The sequence below is a fragment of the Chiloscyllium punctatum genome, chromosome 23 (assembly GCF_047496795.1).
Source record: "Chiloscyllium punctatum isolate Juve2018m chromosome 23, sChiPun1.3, whole genome shotgun sequence".
Taxonomy (NCBI): domain Eukaryota; kingdom Metazoa; phylum Chordata; class Chondrichthyes; order Orectolobiformes; family Hemiscylliidae; genus Chiloscyllium; species Chiloscyllium punctatum.
In genome coordinates this window covers 37,754,033-37,761,626 of record NC_092761.1, presented here as the reverse complement: position 1 = coordinate 37,761,626, position 7,594 = coordinate 37,754,033, and the positions used below count along the sequence as shown (strand labels likewise).

General features: G+C 45.3%; 1 long non-coding RNA gene across 3 annotated transcripts; it reads right to left on the bottom strand.

Annotated features, from left to right (window-relative positions):
* Positions 1–3,397: 3,397 nt before the first annotated feature.
* On the bottom strand, positions 3,398–7,221 carry LOC140494050 (uncharacterized). 3 transcript variants are annotated; one of them, XR_011963885.1, is made up of 5 exons: positions 7,159–7,221; positions 6,155–6,310; positions 5,301–6,064; positions 4,527–4,647; positions 3,399–4,419 (listed from the first exon to the last, which is right to left on the bottom strand). It is a non-coding gene; the product is annotated as an uncharacterized lncRNA (long non-coding RNA). The 3 variants fall into 3 exon arrangements; XR_011963883.1 differs by having other exon boundaries at positions 3,398–4,419; positions 5,301–6,310; XR_011963884.1 differs by having other exon boundaries at positions 3,400–3,980; positions 5,301–6,310.
* Positions 7,222–7,594: the final 373 nt, after the last annotated feature.

The window sequence follows — 7,594 nt, the reverse complement described above, 5'->3', positions numbered from 1 at the left end:
GATCATAATCAGATGGGCCAATGGGCTGAGGAGTGGCAGATGGAGTTTAATTTAGATAAATGTGAAGTGTTTCATTTTGGGAAAACAAACCTTAGCAGGACTTATACACTTAATGGTAATGTCCAAGGAAGTGTTGCTGAACCTTGGAGTGCAGGTTCATCCCTCCTTGAAAGTAGAATCGCAGGTTTATAGGATAGTGAAGAAGGCGTATGACAAGCTTTCCTTTATTGGTCAGAGTATTGAGTATCGGAGTTGGGAGGTCAATTTACCGATGTATGGGATGTTAGTCAGGCCACTGTTGGAATATTGCATGCAATTCTGGTCTCCTTCCTAACAGAAGGATATTGTGAAACTTGAAAGGATTCAGAAAGAATTTACAAGAATGTTGCCAGGGTTGCAGGATTTGAGCTACAGGAAGAGGTTGAATAGGATGGGGCTGTTTCCCTGGAACTTTGAAGGCTGAAGGGTGACCTTATAGAGGTTTATAAAATCATGAGGAGCGTGGATATGGAAAAGAGACAAGGTCTTTTCCCTGAGGTGGGGGAGTCCAAAACTAGAGGGCATAGGTTTAGGTTGAGAGGAGAAAGATACGAGAGACCTAAGGGACAACTTTTTCACACAGAGGGTGGTACGTGTATGGAATGAGCTGCCAGAAGAAGTGGTGGAGGCTGTACAATTCCAATATTTAAAAGGCATCTGGATGAGTATATAAGTAGGAAGGATATGGAGGAATATGGGCCGTGTGCTGGCAAGTGGAACTAGATTGGATTGGGATATCTCGTCGGCACAGATGAGTTGGGTCTGTTTCCATGCTGTACATCTCTATGACTCAAAGGGTGAGGTCTTGGGTTTTAGAAAGTTAAATCAAGACAGGAGTTTCATGCCGAATGTTTGGGCTTTAAGGAGTGTACTGGAACAGAGGGACCTTGCATTTCAGGTGCATGATTCTCTGAAAGTGGAGTCTCAGGTAGACAGGGCAGTGAAGAAGACATTTGGCACACTGACCTTCATCAGTTTTAGCATTGAATATAGAAGTTGGGAAGTTGTGTTAACAGTTATACAGGACGTTGATGAGGCTGCACTTCGGAGTATTGCATTCAGTTTTGGTGCCTTTGCTACAGGAAGGATGTTACTAAACTGGAAAGAGTGCAGAAGAAATTTATGAGGATGTTGGTAGGACTCAACTGTCTGAGTTCTGAGGAGAGGTTGGATAAGCTTAGAAGTTTTTTTTTCTTCAGAGTGCAAGAAACTGAGGCTGGATCTTATAGAAGTGTACAAGATCATGAGAGGCATGGAAAGGGTGAATGCACTCAATCTTTATCCCAGGCATTGCGAATCGAGGACTAGAGGGCATCAGTTTAAAGTTAGTGGGGAAAGAACGAAATGGTAACTGAGGGGAAACACATTTGGAATGAGCTGCTTGTGGAAGTGATTGAAGCGGGCACATTAACAACATTTAAAACTCATTTGGACAAATACACGGAGAGGAAAGGTTTAGAAGGATATGGGCCAAGCTCAGGGAAATGGGGTTAATGTGGAGGACATGTTGGTCATCATGGATCAGTTTGGGCCCAAATGGGACATCTCTATGCTGGAGGACTCCATGACTATTGGGGAAATCGATGGAAATAAAACCTAATAAATCCCCAAAGCCTTATGCTCTCCATCTTTAAGGATGTCCTTAATGAAGTCACCCGAGAAATAGTGGATGCATTGTGATCATTTTCCAGCATTCTGTAGACTCTGGAAGAGCTCTAAAAGACTTGGCAGCATGGTGGCTCAGTTGTTATCCCTGCTGTTTCACAGCATCTGGAACTTGGGTTCAATTCTAGCCTTAGGTGACTGTCTGTGTGGAGTTTGCACATTGTCCACGTGGGTTTCCCCTGGGTGCTCTGGTTTCCTCCCACAGTCTTGGGGGGGAATTGCAGGTTAGTTGAATTGGCAATACTAAAGTGTTCAGGGATGTGTGGGCTAGCTGCATTAGTCAGGAAAATGTAGAGTAATAAGGTAGGGGAATGGGTGTGGGTGGGATAGTCTTCAGAGGGTCAGTGTGGACTTGTTGGGCCAAATGGCTTATTTCTACACTGTCGTGATTCTATGACTGGAGGGGAGCTAATGTGACTGCACTATTTTTTTAAAAAAAGGATGGACAAAGAAAATGGGGAATGATAGGCTGGTTAGCCTGAAACCAATGGAAGGGAAAATGTTGGAGTAAATGTTAAGGACATAATAACTAAGCATTTGGAAAGCAGTGACACGATTGATCTTAATCAGCATGGATTCACGAAAGGAAATCATGCTTGACAAACCGTCTGGAATTTTTGAGGATGTGTCCAGTACACAAGGGTGAATCAGTTGGTGTTGAGACTTTGGGCTTTCAAAAGGCTTTTGACAAGGTTCCACATAACAGATTAGTAAGGAAAGTTATGGCTCATGGTATCGGAGGTTGTGATTTGATGTGGATAGAGAACAGGTTGGCAGACAGGAAGCAGAGAGTTGTAATAAACTGTTGCTTCTCAGAGTGGCAGGCAGTGATGGGTGGGGTACCATAGGGACCCAAGTTGTTCACAATACACGTTAATAGTTTGGATGAAGGAATTGAATGCAACATCTCCAAATGTGCAGACAGCTGAGTGGTAGTGTGTGTTGTGAGGAGGATGCTCAGAAGTTGCAGAGTGACTTGGATAGGCTGGCTGAAAGGGTAAATACTTACAAACGCAACATAATGGGGATAAACGAGAAGTTATCCACTTTGTGGAAAAAACAGGAAGGCAGATTATGATTTGAATAGTGGCAGGAAAAGGTGAAGTCTAATGAGACCTGGGTGTGATGGTGGAACGGTCACTGAACATTGGCATGCAGGTGTAGGAAATGGGGGAAAGCTCATGGCATGCTGGCCTTCAGAATGAGAGGATTTGATACAGGACAATGGATGTCTTCTTGAGTTGTACAGGGCCTTTGGGAGGCCACACCTTGAGTACTCCGTGCAGTACTGTGATCTCCTAATCTGAGGAAGGACATTCTTCCTATTGAGTGAATCTCACAAAGCTTCAACAGACTGATTCCAAGGATGGCTGGACTGACATATGAAGAAAGACTGGATCAATTGGGTTTGTACTCACTGGAATTTCGAAGAATGGGGACAGCCATTGAACCTATGGAATGTCTACCACAGAGAGCTGTTGGGACCAGGTCATTAGATGTATATTCAGGGAGCTGCAAATGGGTCTTCAGGCTAAAGGGATCAAGGGGGTATGGAGAGGAAGCAGGAGTGGGATACTGAAATTGAATGATCAGCCATCATCTTCTTGAACGATGGTGCTGCCTCGAATGGCCAACATCTGCAGCTATTTTCTATGTTTCTGAGTGTGCAGCAAGTCAGTATCACTGAGCAGACTGGAAGGAGTATTCTGCAGGTCAGTATCACTGAAACAGATTGTGAGGATGTGGTACATGAGGATAGTGTTGATTTCGACTTAAAGCAGCTTGAGAGGAGAGCAGTAAATTTTGTAAGATTGTGCTGGTTAAGTGCATCTTTAAAAGCTCGAAGTTAAAAAGCATTTAGAGGAGGGTGGGGTGAGTACTCTGTGGTCTACTCCCTTAAACAAACTATGGTTGGAAGTTTGGACTGTAGTGGGAGTGCTTGGAGTGGGAAAAAAGCCTCTAGTGTCATTACGATTATTGAAGGGAGTATCTAACAAGTTTAATTTCAGGGGATGTCATAACCAGTCTTGCAACAATCATGTAACAAAATGTCAATTGTCACAATAGCACTGAGCCAGCTCATAGCCTCCCATGTCACCTAACCACAAGCAGCAGGGCATCATGGGGACAATTAAACCTCCCCATGAAAGCAGATTGATCTTCTCCACATTCCAGCTGACTCCATCTCCACTCCCACAAACATTTATTCCCTTGTAGATCCAAATTCTGTCAAACTCAACCTTGATTCTCGATAATGACTCAGCATCTGCTGCTCTCTGTGGAAGAGAATTACAAAGAGTTAGTTATGTTCAGTGAAGTTGAAGACTGTCCAACAGTTCATCAGTCTCTTTCACCCAGGGTGTCCGTAGCCCATGAATCAAAACTCATTTGTCCTACATCTATTATTCAGCTTCAGATGCCAAACTATAGTCCGATTTCCACATTGACAATTTCATCGGAGCAGTGCAGAGTCTGTTCAAATTGTCATCTTGTGTTTTAATTTAATCCTTAGATGGCCAGGTTCCCTCAGCAGAATCCCTTTCATTGTCCCTCCTGTGTTCTTGATACCTACATGGATCACCATGCGCAAGGTGATTTGTTTTTATTCACGGATATGGACATGACTGGCCAGGAATCCAGTGACCCAGGGAATGTTCTGGAAACTGGGTTCAGATCCTGACATGGCAGATGGTGGAATCGGAATTCAGTAAAATCCTGGAATGAAGAGTTTAATGATGACCATGAAACCATTATTACTCATTAGATAAAAAAAACACACATCAGTTTCACTGATATTCAGGGAAGGAAATTGTCATCCTTACCTCATCTAACCTGCATGTGATTTCAGACCCACAGCAATGTGGTTCACTCTTAATTGCCCTCTATGCAATTAGGGTTGAACAAAAATTCTAGCCTGGCCAGCCAACCCGACATCTGTTGCACCTGTGAATGAGTCAAGACAACAAATGTCAAACAAGCTCTGAATCCCTGAAAATAAAACAATGCTCCAGGAAAAGCCATCATCACCAGTGAAGGCTCAGTGAGCCTGCATCATTTTCAGAAACAAAACAAAAAATTGCTGGAAAGCTCAGCAGGTCTGGCAGCATTTGTTGATAGAAATCAGAGATAACATTTCGGGTAAAGTGATCCGTCATCAGAAGGGATTTCCCTCCACAGATGCTGCCAGACCTGCTGTGCTTTTCCAACAATTTCTATTTTATCTTTCTGATTTACAGCATCCACAGTTCTTTCAGTTTTTATTCTGTATTGTTGTCTGAGTGTCACTGGCATGCCGTCTTTTACACCAGTTCCACTATCAGAATCAGCACATGGCGTGACAGAGAAAGAAATGGGACAATCTTTCTACAAAATGTGTGATCAGAAGGTTTTGTTTTAATATTTGGTTCTCATACATGCTTCTATTCTGCCATTTCCAGTCACTATACTATCACTGATAGATTATTCTCGTCAAACGAAAAAGCAATACTGGAAATAATTCAATATAATGCAACACAGTGAGGAGATCATTCTAACAAAGTGTAGGAAAGTTCTGTCACTCGGTGAGAAATAGCTCCCAGCAGAGTCCTGCAACTTACTCCTGTGGACACATTGGTTTGTGCAGTTACCCAGGAACCCGAGGTTTTGTGCTCACTGTTCCATTCACAAGCTTGTCCTTTATTCCTCTCTCCCTGGAGCTGCTCGATTGTGGAGCTCGACTCCAGGAAAAGACAAACCCAGGAATATCCAAAACAGAGCTGTCACTGGGTGAATCCAGAGGGTGGATGTTATTGGCAGAGGATTCCCTCTCAGCTGAAAGGCACAGTCGCCTTTCACTCCGACACAGATTCACCTTCCAGCAGGCTTACTGGGTACGGTAGTGAGCAGGAACCTGGAGTAACGTACTCCACAGGCCTACGAATATCGAGTGTAATTGTTAATGTTCCATTGCAGCCGAGACAGAGTCCCATTCTGGCTCCTTCATGCCTGTGCATGTCCCCAGCAGGAAACATTGAGGAAGAGATATCCTGTAGAAACCACACTGTGAGGCCATGTCTCTGAGTGTCTGGGTCTCTGACCTCACAATGAGAGATGACCCTCACTTAGCTCGAGTGGAGACTGGAAAATCTTCAATAAAATTTCAACCTTCAGCACAGACGGTTGAAAGAAGTCGGGGTGGGTGCAGAATCAGCAAAAACATTATGACAGCAGTGATACTTATAACTTCCAAGGTTCACACAGGCCCCCTCAGTCTGGATCGGAACGACTTCACGACTCTCTTCTTTCCCCATTTGGAGTGAATTCATTTCCCCACAATCAGAATCACATTGAAGATTAAACAGAAACTAAAAAGGTGGAAACACTGTGTAAATAACAGGCAGAGTGGGGTTAGTGTTCAATAATAAATATAGAAACAAATCTGTATTGTATTTCTAAAACTGAAGCACCTCACTTGATCCATTGCAGACGCTTCAGTTTGTACACGGTGGAGCACTGAGGGGACAGGATTGTTGGAGTTGTCCATCTCACTCAACCATCAGTGACTGGTTTGTACTGAGAGCGAGGGCAGGTTTCTCAGCAAAGTTCTGAGAAGGAAGCAGCACGTAGCCTGGGGGGGGGGGGGGGGGGGGGGTAGATAGAAAAAAACAAGAACCACAGTTTATTAATAACAGTATTTCTGACACAGATATAACCGTAAAATAAGGGACTTTCTGTTCCAGTAAACTGAACTGACGACAAGGAGCAGGTGGAATGTTCCCAGGCCCTGAATGACATAGATGACAATGAGAAGCCTCAGACCATCCCATCAGAACTCAAGCAGTGCCTTCCATGACATCAAGAGCAATAAATTACAATTCCTAATTGAGTTTGTCTCTGGTTTTTTCAGTCATGGGAATCGGGCATCGCTGGCTGGGCCAGCATTTATTGCTCATTCCTAGTTGCCAAATTCAAAAGGTGTGGATGAGCTTCTTGAACCACTGCAATCTAACTGTCCATTGTGGGTTTATCCACGTCGAGGAAAAGATACCACTACTTCCGGGTTTAAACACTGCGCGTGTGCAGTTCACCTCCGCGCAGACTCAGTTCAACGGCGGCGCCTCAAGCCTTCAGGGCGGGAGTTAACACTCTCCCCGCCTCCGATTGGTCACTTAGACTGTCGATCGCCGTGGTGTCGGCCAATCGGGAGTCCGGACAGCAGAGAAGGGTGGGGCCAAAGGCAGGTGTGAGGAAGGATCAGGATGGCGCTGGAAACGCCCAGCAGCTCAGGCACCATCCGCGGATCACGGAAAGGAACATTTCAGGCAAAAGGCCACCCTCAGGATTTCCCAGCTCCTCGGAGGATGCTGCTGTGTGTTTACAGCTGTTTGGTGTTACCTCCCCCAGACTCTATAACTCAACATTAACAGTTTGTTGATCTTCACGCCGTCGGGGGAAAGATGTTGGTTTAAAACCAACCTCCTGAGTCCAGCGCAGCCGAAACCCCCGGAGAAGAGAAGACGAACCAACCGCCTTCCCGCGGCTCCCGGTTTGAAATGCTACGCATGCGCAAGCCCCTTCCCTCGCGCAGTGTCGGTTCAACGGCACCGCCTCGAGACACCTCAGGGCGGTACACAGCTCAGCCCCCGGCTCCGATTGGGTAAGGGCTCTGTCGATCCAATGGTGCTGGCCAATAGGGATCGCTGCCCCGCTTGGGCACCGCCCCCAGGAGGTGGATCCCTGGAGAAACAGGGTCTTATGGGGATCGGGGAAGGAAAGTTGGGTTGAGAATGATCAGATCAGACCAGACATGGTCTGACTGAAAGGTGGAGCAGACTTTGGGAGGGAATCCCTTCATCCTGATGTTCCATCTTATGGTGATCCCTGTTCCATTGGGACAAGAACCTTCCACACT